Consider the following 17641-nt stretch of genomic DNA (forward strand, 5'->3'; position numbering starts at 1 on the left):
TTTGGGTTCCAGGTCTAAAAATACCATGGGATATATGTGAAAGCTCCTATATAATCACCAATCTGAACTTCATAATAGAATAGAAGTTCATGATCTCTGAGGAGCACCTGAAGACCATGACAAATGTTAAAGCACTAGCTAAAAAAGAAAGTGACTAGTTTATCTCAACAAATGCATTCCCTTATCTGTCAGGGCTTCAGCAGGGTAAGACATTTAGTTATACCATAATTTCCCTTTATCCTCATCTTGGGCTTAACAAAATTAACAACGGAGTCTAAATGAAAATACAAAACTAAATACACAATCATCTAGACCTCAAAAAGGAGAGAGAGACAGAGAAAGGACAGCAGAACTACAGTTAGATCATTTTATTTAAATCAGTGAAGTGTAAAAGCGCTGACAATGAAGTTAATGAGGTGGAACATTAATATCAGGAAAGGCTTAAATCTTTGCAACTTATATTCAGCCCTTATAGCAGAAAAGTTTCCCTAAACAGGTCATTGAAACATAAAACCCTAAATATCACAAAAAGTATTTATTCCTCAAGTTCAGCAGAAAATGCTAATATGGGATAACATTTTCTTAAGTTTCTTCTGTGCCCAAGCTGATTGCTTGGTCTCTTAATCAGTTTCCTTGAGATTTTAATATGAAAACAAAAAATTCAATGTCTTTGTAAAGTATTAAGACTAAGTTGTATATCAGTAGAGAAAAAAAAGTCACAATTTGAAAATCTATGCAACTTGGGGTGCCTGGGTGACTCAGTCAGTTAAACGTCCGATTTCAGCTCAGGTCATGATCTTGTGGTCTATGGGTTTGAACTCCACATCAGGCTCTGTGCTGACAGCTCAGAGCCTGGAGCCTGCTTTGGATTCTATGTCTCCATCTCTCTCTACCCCTCTATCTGCCCCTTCTTTGCTCACTCACTCTCTCTCTCAAAAATAAACATTAAAAAAAATTTTATTTTAAATCTATGCAACTGGTCTACCAATTAGTCATGTTTTGTACTCTCTGTTCATCCCTCCCCACCCCTTCTCAGTAGTAAGGAAAAACTGGCCTCTAATAAGAAATCCTTAATATGAGCCTTAAAAATAAAACCTGACAACTGAACAGATTACATAAATCACACTTCTAAAATATACAAGCTTAGAAATCCAGGGAAGATGGCGGTGCAGGAGGACGCTGGGCTCACCTCATCCTGCCAGTCACTTAGATTCCACCCATACCTGCCTAAATAACCCAGAAAATGGCCAGAAGACTAGCAGAACAGACTCTCCAGAGCCAAGCATAGACGAGAGGCCCACGGAAGAGGGTAGGAAGGGCAGGGAGGCAGCGCATGCTACACGGACTAGCAGGAGGGAGCTGGTGCAGTGGAGGGGCAGCCAGCCCGCCTAGCAAGGCAAAGCCCCTGAGTCTGGCTTGCAAAAGCGGAGGGGTCGGCCTGCCTGCGTGAGTCCTGACAGCCAGTGGGACTTAACATCGAGAATGTTATAAGTCAATAGCTCTGCTCAGAGAGCGTGAGGGCGAGAGGACAGGGGGAGGGACAGGTGTTGAGCCCTGGAACACAGAGCTCAGCTCGGTGGGGAACAAAGGCGCTGGCCAGCGCCATCTCCCTTTCCCATCCCCCAGCCGAGCCAAAACCCCAAAGGGAACCAGTTCACTGAACTTGCCTGCACCGCGCAAACACCCAACACTGTGCTTCTGTGGATCCATCCCTCCGACGGGTTGGCCTCCCTCCCAGTGCTGCAGGACTACTCCCTCAGGGGACCACCGATAGCAAAGCAAGCTATGCCTGCCCCTTCCGCCCCTGTGCACCTTGCGGATCCACCCCGGCTAATACACCAGATCCCATCAAAGCAGCACCACAAGCCTGGCAGTGTGCAAGTAGCCCAGACAGGGGCCACACCACTCCACAGTGAGTCCTGCCCCTGGGAGAGGGGAAGATAAGGTACACACCAGTCTGACTGTGGCCCCAGCAGTAGGCTGGAGACAGACATCAGGTCTGACTGTGGCCCCCGCCACCAACACAAGTTACTCCAGACAGCACAGGGGAAGTGCCCTGCAGTTCTGCGCCACTCCAGGGACTATCCAAAATGACAAAATAGAAGAACTCTCCTCAAAAGAAACTCCAGGAAGTAGCAACAGCTAACGAATTGAACAAAAATGATTTAAGCATTATAATGGAACAAGAATTTAGAATAATCATCATAAAACTAATCACTGGGCTTGAAAAAAGTATAGAGGACAGCAGAGAATCTATTGCAACAGAGATCAAGGAACTAAGAAATAGTCATGAGGAGCTAAAAAATGCTATAAATGAGGTGCAAAATAAAATGGAGGTGACCACCGCTCGGATTGAAGAGGCAGAGGAGAGAATAGGTGAATTAGAAGATAAAATTATGGAAAAAGAGGAAGCTGAGAAAAAGAGAGATAAAAAAAATCCAGGAGTATGAGGGGAGAATTAGAGAACTAAGTGATGCAATCAAACGCAACAATATCCATATAATAGGAATTCCAGAAGAGGAAGCGAGAGAGAAAGGGGCTGAAGGTGTACTTGAACAAACCAGAGCTGAGAACTTCCCTGATCTGGGGAAGGAAAAAGGCATTGAAATCCAAGAGGCACAGAGAACTCCCTTCAGACATAACGTGAATCCATCTTCTGTACAACATATCATAGTGAAACTGGCAAAAATTAAGGATAAAGAGAAATTCTGAAAGCAGCTAGGGATAAACACACTCTAACATATAAAGGGAGACCAATAAGACTAGTGACAGACCTATCTACTGAAACTTGGCAGGCCAGAAAGGAATGGCAGGAAATCTTCAATGTGATGAACAGAAAAAATATGCAGCCGAGAATCCTTTATCCAGCAAGTCTGTCATTCAGAATAGAAGGAGAGATAAAGGTCTTTCCAAACAAACAAAAACTGAAGGAATTCATCACCACTAAACCAGCCCTACAAAGAGATCCTAAGGGGGATTCTGTGAGTTAAATGTTGCAAGGACCACAAACTACCAGAGACATCACTACAAGCATGAAATCTACAGACATCACAATGACTCTAAACCCATATCTTTCTATAATAACACTGAATGTAAATTGACTAAATGCTCCAATCAAAAGACATAGGGTAACAGAATGGATAAAAAAACAAGACCCATCTACTTGCTGTCTACAAGAGACTCATTTTAGACCTGAGGACACCTTCAGATTGAAAGTGAGGGGATGGAGATCTATCTATCATGCTACTGGAAGTCAAAAGAAAGCTGGAGTAGCCATACTTATATCAGACAGACTAGACTTCAAATTAAAGGCTGTAACAAGAGATGAAGAAGGGCATCATATAATAATTATAGGGTCTATCCATTAGGAAGAGCTAACAATTATAAATGTCTATGCGCTGAATACGGGAGCCCCCAAATATATAAAACAATTAATCACAAACATAAGCAACCTTATTGATAAGAATGTGGTAATTGCAGGGGACTTTAATACTCCACTTACAACAATGGATAGATCATCTAGACACAGGATCAATAAAGAAACAAGGGCCCTGAATGATACATTGGATCAGATAGACTTGACAGATATATTTAGAACTCTGCATCCCAAAGCAACAGAATATACTTCCTTCTCAAGTGCACATGGAACATTATCCAACATAGATCACATACTGGGTCACAAAACACCCCTTCATATGTATACAAGAACTGAGATCATACCATGCATACTTTCAGACCACAATGCTATGAACACCCTACTAAAGAATGAATGGGTCAACCAGGCAATTAGAGAAGAAATTTAAAAATATATGGAAACAAATGAAAATGAAAATACAACAATCCAAATGCTTTGGGATGCAGCAAAGGCATTCCTGAGAGGAAAAGACACTGCAATCCAGCCCTATCTCAGGAAACAAGAAAAATCCCAAATACAAAATCTAACAGCACACTTAAAGGAAACAGAAGCAGGACAGCAAAGACACCCCAAACCCAGCAGAAGAAGAGAAATAATAAAGATCAGAGCAGAAATAAACAATATAGAATAAAAAAAAACACTGTAGAGCAGATCAATGAAACCAAGAGTTGGTTTTTTGAAAAAATAAACAAAATTGATAAACCTCTAGCCAGGCTTCTCAAAAAGAAAAGGGAGATGACCCAAATGGATAAAATCATGAATGAAAATGGAATTATTACAACCAATCCCTCAGAAATACAAGCAATTATCAGGGAATACTATGAAAAACTGTATGCCAACAAACTGGACAACCTGGAAGAAATGGACAAATTCCTAAGCACCTACACACTTCCAAAACTCAAACACGAAGAAATAGAAAGCTTGAACAGACCCATAACCAGCAAAGAAATTGAATCTGTTATCAAAAATCTCCCAACAAATAAGAGTCCAGGACCAGATGGCTTCCCAGGGGAATTCTACCAGACATTTAAAGCAGAGATAATACCTATCCTTCTCAAGCTATTCCAAAAAACAAAAAGGGAAGGACAACTTCCAGACTCATTCTATGAAGCCAGCATTACTTTCATTCCTAAACCAGACAGAGACCCAGCAAAAAAAGAGAATCACAGGCCAATATCCCTGATGAATATGGATGCAAAAATTCTCAATAAGATACTAGCAAATCAAATTCAACAGCATATAAAAAGAATTATTCACCATGATCAAGTGGGATTCATTCCTGGGCTGCAGGGCTGATTCAGCATTCACAAATCAATCAATGTAATACATCACATTAATAAAAGAAAAGATAAGAACCATATGATCCTGTCAATTGCTGCAGAAAAAGCATTTGACAAAATTCAGCATCCTTTCTTAATAAAAACCCTCAAGAAAGTCGGGATAGAAGGAACATACTTAAACATCAAAAAAGCCATTTATGAAAAGCTCACAGCTAATATCATCTTCAATGGGGAAAAACTGAGAGCTTTCTCCCTGAGATCAGGAACATGACAGGGATGTCCTCTTTCACCACTGTTGTTTAACATAGTGTTGAAGTGCTAGCATCAGCAATTAGACAACAAAAGGAAATCAAAGGCATCAAAATTGGCAATGATGAAGTCAAGCTTTCACTTTTTGCAGATGACATGATATTATACATGGAAAACCCGACAGACTCCATCAAAAGTCTCTTAGAACTGATACATGAATTCAGCAAAGTTGCAGGATACAAAATCAACGTACAGAAATCAATTGCATTCTTATACACTAATAATGAAACAACAGAAAGACAAATAAGAAACTGATCCCATTCACAATTGCACCAAGCATAAAATACCTAGGAATAAACCTAACCAAAGATGTAAAAGATCTGTATGCTGAAAACTATAGAAAGCTTATGAAGGAAACTGAAGAAGATATGAAGAAATGGAAAAACATTCCATGCTCATGGATTGGAAGAATAAATATTGTCAAAATGTCAATACTACCCAAAGCTATCTACACATTCAATGCAATCCCAATCAAAATTGCACCAGCATTCTTCTCAAAACTAGAACAAGCAATCCTAAAATTCATATGGAACCACAAAAGGCCTCGAATAGCCAAAATAATTTTGAAGAAGAAGACCAAAGCAGGAGGCATTTAGCCTCTACTACAAAGCTGTAATCATCAAGACAGCATGGTATTGGCACAAAAACAGACACATAGACCACTGGAATAGAATAGAAACCCCAGAACTAGACCCACAAACGTATGGCCAACTAATCTTTGACAAAGCAGGAAAGAACATCCAATGGAAAAAAGACAGTCTCTTTAACAAATGGTGCTGAGAGAACTGGACAGCAACATGCAGAAGACTGAAACTAGACCACTTTCTCACACCATTCACAAAAATAAACTCAAAATGGATAAAGGACCTGAATGTGAGACAGGAAACCATCAAAACCCTAGAGGAGAAAGCAGGAAAAGACCTCTCTGACCTCAGTTGTAGCAATTTCTTACTGGACACATCCCCAAAGGCAAGGGAATTAAAGCAAAAATGACCTATTGGGACCTCATGAAGATAAAAAGCTTCTGCACAGCAAAGGAAACAATAAACAAAACTAAAAGGCAACCAACAGAATGGGAAAAGATATTTGCAAATGACATATCGGACAAAGGGCTAGTATCCAAAATCTATAAAGAGCTCACCAAACTCCACACCCGAAAAACAAAGAACCCAGTGAAGAAATGGGCAGAAAACATGAATAGACACTTCTCTAAAGAAGACATCCAGATGGCCAACAGGCACATGAAAAGATGCTCAACATTGCTCCTCATCAGTGAAATACAAATCAAAACCACACTCAGATATCACCTCATGCCAGTCAGAGTGGCTAAAGTGAACAAATCAGGAGACTATAGATGCTGGTGAAGATGTGGAGCAATGGGAACCCTCTTGCACTGTTGGTGGGAATGCAAACTGGTGTAGCCCCTCTGGAAAACAGTGTGGAGGTTCCTCAGAAAATTAAAAATAGACCTACCCTATGACCCAGCAATAGCACTGTTAGGAATTTACCCAAGGGATACAGGAGTGCTGATGTACAGAGGCACTTGTACCCCAATGTTTATAGCAGCACTTTCAACAATGGCCAAATTACGGAAAGAGCCTAAATGTCCATCAACTGATGAATGGATAAAGAAACTGTGATTTATATACACAATGGAATACTACATGGCAATGAGAAAGAATGAAATATGGCCTTTTGTAGGAACGTGGATGGAACTGGAGAGTGTTATGCTAAGGGCAATAAGTCATACGGAGAAAGACAGATACCATATGTTTTCACTCTTATGTGGATCCTGAGAAACTTAACAGAAGACCATGGGGGAGGGGAAGGAGAAAAAAAAGGTTAGAGAGGGAGGAAGCAAAACATAAGAGACTCTTAAAAACGGAGAATAAACTGAGGGTTGATGGGGGGTGGGAGGGAGGGGCAGGTGGGTGATGGGTATTTAGGAGGGCACCTGTTGGGATGAGCACTGGGTATTGAATGGAAACCAATTTGACAATAAATTTCATATTTAAAAAAAATAAAATAAATAAAATATACAAGCTTACCTTACAAAAAAAAAACAAATAATATGCTGTACTATAATTTAAAAAATCTCAGCTATTTATGGTTAGGTACAGAAGGGCCATTCTTGAATGGAAAAATATTAACATTTTAATATGCTGATCAGTATCTATTTAAGAAATAAATAATATGACTAGATAAATATTAAGTTTCTACTATTTGTCTCTTGGCCTTGGAACCTCTCTTTATAATTATAGCATACAATTTATTATTTACTATTAAAATTATTTAAAAATGAACAGAAATATTTTTAAAAGCATGAAAACAAATGACAAGCCTCTTTTAAAAAGGACAAGGCATGTATATTATGCTGAAGGATAGACTGGAGCTATGCCAAATCACTGTGGGAAAGAAATTCTCTAGTAGAGATTCACCCACTCCCACCCCTTCCCCACCAGGACCTGTGGGCATGGTTACCAAGAAAAAATTTCAACAACATACCACATGAGGGTGACAATCCTTAAGGACAATTTCTCATGTTAACAAACTGAATAAGATACTTAATCACATTTTAATGTATTTATTATGTGATATATGCTATTTTCTATTTCAGTAAAATAAATTTTAGATGTTATTATGCATAAATGCTTACTTCACACTTCAATTTGGCACTATGATAGGCACTACTAACTAGGTACAGAGTGGATTTGGAACAATGAGAGGCAATGTAGAAAAAAAAACATGTTGCTGAATCCAAAGCAGTGTCACCTGGTCAGCTACAAAAACTGTAGCTATTATTGTCTTCTGCTACAATGCCTTTTCTTTAATTAGTCTCCTGGAGCCCAATATGGCATTTTCAAGACAAAATTAAATTTTTCATGAAGCAATGATTAATGAAGAGTTTACAAAAGTTCCTAAAGAAGAGTAAATCTCTTGGAACCAAAACGCTACTGCTTATAGAGAATTAATATATTTATTCAGCAATTATTCTTTGGCACGATTCTGTATAAGATGCTGTGCTTTAGAAAATACAAAAAATGGGGGCCCCGGGTGGCTCAGTCAGTTAAGCATCCAACTCTTCATTTGCCTCAGGTCATTATCTCATGGTTTGTGAGATCAAGCCCCATGTCCAGCTCTGCACTGACAGTGTGGGATTGGGATTCTCTGCTTGGGATTCTCTCTCTGCCCCTCCCTTGTTCTCTCTTTCTCTCTCTCAAAATAAATAAACTTAAAAAAAAAAAAAGGAAATACAAAAAATGATTTACACAATCTGCCCTCAAGATACTTCAAGTCTTGGGGCGCCTGGGTGGCGCAGTCGGTTAAGCGTCCGACTTCAGCCGGGTCACGATCTCGCGGTCCGTGAGTTCGAGCCCCGCGTCGGGCTCTGGGCTGATGGCTCAGAGCCTGGAGCCTGTTTCCGATTCTGTGTCTCCCTCTCTCTCTGCCCCTCGCCCGTTCATGCTCTGTCTCTCTCTGTCCCAAAAATAAATAAACGTTGAAAAAAAAAAATTAAAAAAAAAAAAAAAGATACTTCAAGTCTTTTGAAGGGAAAAAGATAAGCCTATGAAAGTAAAGCATTCTAAAGTAACAGAGTTAAGGAATTCTGAAAAGGAAAGATAACTAGGAGGAAGGTGGTGATACAGGGGTGGTAAGAAAACCAGGGAAGATCTTTAAAGATGATAAAAATTTAGACAGATACAAATGGGAAGAACGGTATTTCATGCAGACAAAAGAATGTTTAGCATAGAAGTGGAAATGAGACACAAATAATAAGAGCATAAATAACTACTACCTCTGCCAATCCTACTAACAGTGGCTGCCTTCAATATGCCAGGCACAAGTGCTTATATGCATATCTCATTTCATCCTTCTAAGAACCCACTGAAGTAGACACTATAATTATCCCTGTTCTTTTCAGACAGGAAACTAAGCTTTAGGGAGATTCAGTAATTTGCCCAAAGTAAGTAAATGAATTGGGATGTAAATCCAGGTAGCCTGACTATACAACGCATTCTCTTAACCACTTTGCCATTGGGCATTCCTAGTGGTTTTGTTTGGCTTAAAACGATGTTTATGAAGAGTAGGAAGAAATAAGGTCAGAAAGGGAGATTGAAGCAAATTTACAGACATTTGGAAATACGAGGCTAAAAATTATGAGCAAGTTAGACAATGGGGAAACACTGAAGAGTAAAAGACTGATATGATTAAAGCTATGCTTAAAGAATATTAATCTATTAATGGATTGTAGAGATTAAAAGCAGGAAGACTATTTTTTCAGTGCTTTCTCACTAGGTACACATCATCCCACTTATCCTTCAAAATGCAGTGTTTCATAAGGCAGGAATGACTAACTTAGTGTCTGAATTTTCTCATCGGTAAATGGAAGTTAAATAATTTGCTGTAAGTCAGACAGCTAGTAAGTGTCATCTTCACAATTAGCACTTGGGTCTATCTGTAAGACTGCAAAGCCCATGCTCTTTCTACAAATCTACCTTAGGAAGTTCATTAGAGAGTCATTGTAAAAGACTGACTGAAATAAGGGCCTAAATTAGGATAATGACAGCAGGAATGAAGAAGAAAGAGGTAAGTAATATTATATATTACAGGGGTTAAAATTAGTAGATATAGCAACTAATTAGATATGGGGGACAAAAGGGAAAAAAATTAAAGAAAATGTCAAGTTTTTAAGTGTGGATGATTGGAAAGATGAGGGTGCTACCAACAAACCCACCAGAAGAAACTCAGGTTTGATCAAGAATGGAGACACTGTGGGGTGCCTAGGTGTCTCAGTCGGTTATGCGTTCATCCTTGGCTCAGGTCATGATCTCATGGTCCGTGAGTTTGAGCCCCATGTCAGGCTCTGTGCTGACAGCTCAGAGCCTGGAGCCTGCTTCGGATTCTGCGTCTCCTTCTGTCTCTCTGCCCCTCCCCTGCTCATGCTCTGTCTCTCTCTCTCAAAAATATATAAACATTAAAAAAAAAAAAAAAGAAAAGAAAAAGCTTTAAAAAAAAAGAATGGAGACATTTTAAAGATCTCAAACTTGTAGTGATAATGAGGCATGTTTCACAAGCAAGGGAAGAATGGAACAGTAGTGGAGCTGGAGAAACAGATGAGGTCTGCCTCTGAAAGGAAGGGTTGGGGTGAGATTACTAAAGAAAGTAGGCCAAGGGCAAATCCTTGGTAAACACTACCTTTACCAAGAGGAAGAGGAGTCAGGCAAGACAGATGTAGAAGAACAAGAGGAGGAAAGAGCTTAATGAAGCCTAGGAAGGGGAGAACATCTGGAAGAAAGATATGGTAACAACGCCTATGGACAGACCAAAGACAGTCTGAACTCAAAAAGATAAAAAGATTATTAGATTTATTGACTAAGGTTGTTGACCCTTTATAAAAGTTTCAGAGGAGCGGTTGAAGACAAAATTCGGACTGCAAGAGGTTAAATAACTGTTGATGGTAAGAGATGGAAGCATTAAGTGAATGCTACTGCAGTTTAACAGGATGACAGCTTGACAGATATACTAGGACTGAGAAATAACTATTTGTCCTCCGTAATGGGGTGGAAAAGGGAGATTTTAATACATTTATAGGTGGAGTGAAAAAATTCAGTGAAAAGGACACAGAAGAGTCAAGAGAAAGGAAAAATGATGAAAGAGAATACCAGAACAGTCATTATGAAGATTCAAGAAGATGGTACCATTCTAACCTTCAAACCTCATCATAATACCACAGTGCCTATTCTTTGAGCAAGGACAAAGTTCAGGAGGTATAGTCATTCAATGATGCCCCAAATATCTGGAGAAACAGGTTTGGGAACATTCAAGAGAAATTTCAGGTCGGTTCCATCTAAATGAGCATAACTTATTGCTAAATTATGACTGAATGAGACTAATTTTATGGTATTAAAAACACACTTTTCTTTTCATCAGTGAGGCCCTTTCTTATCATCGTCTGTCAAAAGCCTGCATGTCCTTCAAGGCCCCAGGGCCTAAAAGTGGTACTTCCTATTTCCCTCTGTTGATCTCCCTTGGAACACGTATCACATTTTCTCTCCTATTTTACTTATTGGTGTATGCATGCAAGCTCCACTGCTAATATTTATTCAAAACAAATGAAAACCTGTCAACAAAAGATGATGTCTGTAATAGCTTTATAATCCCAAACTGGAAACAAGTGAATGTCCATCAGCAGGAGAATGAATAAACAGATTGTGGCACGTTCATACAATGACTACTACTCAGCAATAAAAAGGATCAAACTACAGAGACATACTGTATGACACTGTACTAAAAGAAGCTGAACACAGGAGTCATACTATATAATCTTGTTTATATAAAGTTCTAGAGCAAACAAAACTAAAAGTAACTTGAGTGTAAAAAAATCTAAACAATGGTTGTCTGGAGGGGGGGGCGGGGGCAGAGATTTGGAAGAGACAGGAAGGACCTTCATGGGGAGATGGAAATGTTCTATATTGTGATGGGATATGTATTAGGTTTTTTATCATATTCTGTATTTCTGATGCTTTGATATCTTGGGGCCTTGCTTACCCTAAAGGATGGCCTAATCCCTAGAGATAGCAAACAACTTACCTGCAAGAGTGCTTTTCAAAAGCAAACGCCCTAATGCACAGCCCACACTTTATCTCCTCTATGGGGCTCTCACACTCAGGTCCACTATCCCCCTGCCAAATCATCCCCTTAGTATCAGACAACTAAGAACAGCCCTATGTCCCAGAGCCTGCTAGAAGTATTGAAGCTACCCAATCCTAAACTTGCCCCTCCAGGTCCTTCCTGGGGAAAACACAAAAGAGGCTCTTGCTCACATTTTCCCCCCACTCCTTTACCTCCTGACCAACACTAACACTTCCCCACGTGGTCCCTGGTGTAGTATGCACCCTTCTCTTGGGACTGGAGTATAACAAACTACCTTTTCAGTGGCAGATGTCTTCTGATCTGTTGACCTTTCATACCTGAATAATAAAATCTCTACTTTAAAACAGAGTGTGGTTTACACAAATATATCTGTGTATCTAAACCACACGACAAAGATTTGTGCATTTTAGTATGTGCTAATTTCCCTTAAAGAACCACAGAAATATATTATCAAGTAGATGAGTGCAGAGTGGATGGAGATACAGATGAAACAAGAATGGCAAAATGCTGATACAGTTATAGCTGGGTGATGAGTACCTAACAGTTCATTATGCCATTCTGTTTACTTTGTATATGTTTAAATTTTTTCCATAATAAAATGTTTCAAAAAGAAAACAAAAAAGGTAAAAGTATGACATGGTATTTAACTTAACATATTGACCCTGTGATCGAGTATATGTAGACTTAAGAAAATAATAATATAGAAAAAAATTCACACTAGACTGTTGGAAGAGGAGTCAAAAGGTCAGAAAGAGAAAAAAGTCAAGAAATCAAAATGTAACAGAGAAAAAGACCTGAAAAGTAATGTCTGTCAAATAACTATTAACCAGACTCCAAAATAAAGTAAATAATTTTATTTAGGAAAACAAAAAAGCTAAAATAGGAAAACATACTTAAACTCAGAGACTACAGAAAATATTATGCAGGCTTGGTCTGGATTAAAAGAAAACTTTATGTTAATATTAAAATAAGTTCTAATTGTGTATTACTTTAATAAAAAAAAACTTCTCTTTCTTAGAACAATATCAAATCCCAGATTCCCCCGTTTTTCAAGTGTCTGCTGTCTGGTGATCCAGGATACCATTACAGTCTTCAGGTTAAAGTGGGGACTTACAGAAGTCAAGCAATACATGGACTTTTTCATAATCTGTCTTTTGGTAGGTCAACTTGGATGGACCCCTATCCTAAATTAAAAGTTGATCTTCTAATATAAAGAAATGGAAAAACATTCCGTGCTCATGGATTGGAAGAATAAATATTGTCAAAATGTCAATACTACCCAAAGCTATCTACACATTCAATGCAATCCCAATCAAAATTGCACCAGCATTCTTCTCAAAACTAGAACAAGCAATCCTAAAATTCATATGGAACCACAAAAGGCCTCGAATAGCCAAAATAATTTTGAAGAAGACCAAAGCAGGAGGCATCACAATCCCAGACTTTAGCCTCTACTACAAAGCTGTAATCATCAAGACAGCATGGTATTGGCACAAAAACGGACACACACAGACCACTGGAATAGAATAGAAACCCCAGAATTAGACACACAAACGTATGGCCAACTAATCTTTGACAAAGCAGGAAAGAACATCCAATGGAAAAAAGATAGTCTCTTTAACAAATGGTGCTGGGAGAACTGGACAGCAACATGCAGAAGACTGAAACTAGACCACTTTCTCACACCATTCACAAAAATAAACTCAAAATGGATAAAGGACCTGAATGTGAGACAGGAAACCATCAAAACCCTAGAGGAGAAAGCAGGAAAAGACCTCTCTGACCTCAGTTGTAGCAATTTCTTACTGGACACATCCCCAAAGGCAAGGGAATTAAAAGCAAAATTGAACTACTGGGACCTTATGAAGATAAAAAGCTTCTGCACAGCAAAGGAAACAATAAACAAAACTAAAAGGCAACCAACGGAATGGGAAAAGATATTTGCAAATGACATATCGGACAAAGGGCTAGTATCCAAAATCTATAAAGAGCTCACCAAACTCCACACCTGAAAAACAAATAACCCAGTGAAGAAATGGGCAGAAAACATGAATAGACACTTCTCTAAAGAAGACATCCAGATGGCCAACAGGCACATGAAAAGATGCTCAACATTGCTCCTCATCAGTGAAATACAAATCAAAACCACACTCAGATATCACCTCACGCCAGTCAGAGTGGCCAAAATGAACAAATCAGGAGACTATAGATGCTGGAGAGGATGTGGAGCAATGGGAACCCTCTTGCACTGTTGGTGGGAATGCAAATTGGTGCAGCCGCTCTGGAAAACAGTGTGGAGGTTCCTCAGAAAATTAAAAATAGACCTACCCTATGACCCAGAAATAGCACTGCTAGGAATTTACCCAAGGGATACAGGAGTGCTGATGCATAGCGGCACTTGTACCCCAATGTTTATAGCAGCACTCTCAACAATAGCCAAATGATGGAAAGAGCCTAAATGTCCATCAACTGATGAATGGATAAAGAAATTGTGGTTTATATATACAATGGAGTACTACGTGGCAATGAGAAAGAATGAAATATGGCCTTTTGTAGCAACATGGATGGAACTGGAGAGTGTGATGCTAAGTGAAATAAGCCATAAAAGAAAGACAGATACCATATGATTTCACGCTTATGTGGATCCTGAGAAACTTAACAGAAGACCATGGGGGAGGGGAAGGAAAAAAAAAAAAAAAGAAGTTAGAGTGGGAGAGAGCCAAAGCATAAGAGACTCTTAAAAACGGAGAACTGAGGGTTGATGGGGGGTGGGAGGGAGGGGAGGGTGGGTGATGGGTATTGAGGAGGGCACCTTTTGGGATGAGGACTGGGTGTTGTATGGAAACCAATTTGACAATAAACTTCATATATTGAAAAAAAAATTGATCTTCTAGATCCTGAGTGTGTACATTAATGTACAGATATTCTGGCAGTAACACTGACTGCCAGACCTATGGAATTAAACCTTTAGAGAAGGAAAGGCCAACATAAGTCTTTTTTTTTTTTTTTTCAACGTTTTTTATTTATTTTTGGGACAGAGAGAGACAGAGCATGAACGGGGGAGGGGCAGAGAGAGAGGGAGACACAGAATCGGAAGCAGGCTCCAGGCTCCGAGCCATCAGCCCAGAGCCCGACGCGGGGCTCGAACTCACGGACCGCGAGATCGTGACCTGGCTGAAGTCGGACGCTTAACCGACTGCGCCACCCAGGCGCCCCAAGGCCAACATAAGTCTTGGAGCTTCCCCTACCCAAACCTGATCAAAATATTATTCCCTAAAGTAACTGTAGAAATCCGTGTCATCATCCAAGGCTTCTTAATATATGCATAGATGGTGATTCCTACTACACACCTATTTACTGCATTTGAAGGCTCCAAAATGGAAGTGTCTTAGAGGATGACAACATATTACTGTGGGTTCCAACTGCATGCTTTTCCAGACACAGTCTCCACATGGATCAATTAATTTCATAACATGTAGGTACTAATTTGCTAACACTTTTCTCTCTATCCTAATTAAAAGAAAATCAGAATCATTTTTGCTTTTACTTGATAGAGATAGCAGTATATTCACTATATTGCCACTAGGTTATATCAACTCTGAGCCAGAGATTAGTCTATAGCAGGAGTTGGCAAACTATGACCCACAGGCCAAATCTAACCCACCACCTATTTGTGCAAACAAAGCCTTACTGCAACACAGCTTCACCTATTCTTTTACATAATGACTACGGTTGTTTTTGTACTATACTAGTAGAGTGGAGTAGTTGCAACAGAGACCATTTAGCCTGTAAAACCTAAAATATTTGCTATCTGGTCATTTACAGAAAAAAATCTGTTGACTCTTGGCCTACAAGGACCCAACATCTTTTTTTTTTTTTTTTAGTATTTATTTTTGAGAGAGAGACAGAGTGTGAGCAGGGGAGGAGCAGAGAGAGAGGGAGACACAGAATCCAAAGCAGGCTCCAGGCTCCGAGCTGTCAGCATGGAGCCTGACGTGGGGCTCGAACTCACAAACCACAAGATCATGAACTGAGCCGAAGTCAGATGCTCAACTGACTGAGCCACCCAGGCACCCTGAACAAGGACCCAACATTTAACACCTCATATAACATTATATTGGCTCACTTTGTTGATGACCCCATGCTGATAGGATCTGAAGAAAAGATAGTTTATGCCTTAGGTTAGATACTCTGGGGATGATACATGTATGCCAAAGTGTGGAAAATAATAAAATTATAGAAGCCTACAGCTTTCAGTCAAGTTCCTGGTGGTTAAAAGTCTAGGGTATAGTGAAAGTAAAGATTAAGTTGCACCATGCAACCCACACCACTAAGAAAAGATACACTGCTGAGTATGCCTTTCTAGTTTTCAAAAGCAACATTACTAGACTTGGGTACACTGCTCCAACATGTTCACTGAATGAAAATGGTTGAGGAGAGCCAAAGCAACAGAAAGATTGAGACTGCATTACAGGACACTTTGTCACTCAGTCCTTAGGCCTCATGATATCTAATGGTGTCCAAAATATACAAAGAAGAGACAATGTTTTAATTCTGTAGCAAATTTGGAAAGAAAGAATCATAAAAAAGATTCCTGGGTTTTGAAGCAATGACATGGCCTGTAAGCAAAAAACAAACAAACCAACAAACAAAAACCCCAAGAAAAACAAAAAACAAAAAAACTGTTTTCAATTTGAGAAGTAGTTCCTGGCTTAAACCTAGTGGCCCTACCATGAAATATCAGATATATTCTATAAACCCTAAAGCAACTGTAAAAACAAATGAAACGAAGAGGTATAAGTCAATACAGAACAGAAAATGGATCCAAAAATAGGCAGAAAAAGAGAAAGATGACCAAAACCAGTCTGGATAAAAAGAAAATAGCCAAGATGGTAGGCTTAAACACAACCACATCAATAATCACATTATTAAAATCATCATCATCATCATCATCATCACCATCACATTAAATTTAAGTGGTCTAAACACCTAAATAAAAAGCAGATACGATCAACCTGGATTTTTTCCCGACAGACCCAACTAAAACCTACAAGAAATCACTGTAAATAGAAAGACACAGTGGTTAAAAGAAAAATGACAGAAAAAGATAAATCATTCCAACACTTAAAAAAGAAGTTAGAATGGCTGTATTAATAAAATAGATTGCAGAATTAAGATTATTACTAGGAATAAAGGTCATTTCAAATGACAAAGAAGTCTATGCACCAAAAGAACAATCCTAAATATTTAACAAGCTATAAAATATATAAAATAAAAACTGACAGACCTAAAAGGATAAAGATATAAATGCACAAATCTAGTCAGACATTTCAACACAACTTTTTCAGTAATTGAGAGAAGTAGACAGAAAATCAGAAAGCATACAAAAGATTTGAACAGTATCAACCAACTTGATCTTTATGACACTTATAGAACACTCCACCCTACAATTATACACATTCTTTTCAACACATAACACAGAAAAATGGCCAAAATAGAACACATTCTGAGAGAGCAAAACAAGTCTCAATAAATTAAAGGGATTAAAATCATACAAAATTTGTTATCTGACCACAATGAAGTTAGAAATTAAAAAATGAGGGGCGCCTGGGTGGCGCAGTCGGTTAAGCGTCCGACTTCAGCCAGGTCACGATCTCGCGGTCCGTGAGTTCGAGCCCCGCGTCGGGCTCTGGGCTGATGGCTCAGAGCCTGGAGCCTGTTTCCTATTCTGTGTCTCCCTCTCTCTCTGGCCCTCCCCCGTTCATGCTCTGTCTCTCTCTCTGTCCCAAAAATAAATAAACGTAAAAAAAAAAAAAAAATTAAAAAAAAAAAAAAAAAGAAATTAAAAAATGAAAGATGTCTGGAAAAGCTCTAAATACTTAAAATTATATAACACTTTTCTAAATAACCCATGGATCATAAAAGCAATCAAAAGGGAAATCAAAAATCATTTTAAACAGAATGAAGGTGAAAATATAATATA

General features: G+C 38.9%; 1 protein-coding gene across 3 annotated transcripts in view; it reads right to left on the bottom strand.

Annotated features, from left to right (window-relative positions):
- The window catches only part of SEC22A (SEC22 homolog A, vesicle trafficking protein), a 78172-nt gene that overhangs the window by 29693 nt on the left and 30838 nt on the right, over positions 1–17641 (bottom strand). The gene's annotated exons all lie outside the window — the stretch shown is intronic.

The sequence above is a fragment of the Lynx canadensis genome, chromosome C2 (genome assembly GCF_007474595.2).
Source record: "Lynx canadensis isolate LIC74 chromosome C2, mLynCan4.pri.v2, whole genome shotgun sequence".
Taxonomy (NCBI): domain Eukaryota; kingdom Metazoa; phylum Chordata; class Mammalia; order Carnivora; family Felidae; genus Lynx; species Lynx canadensis.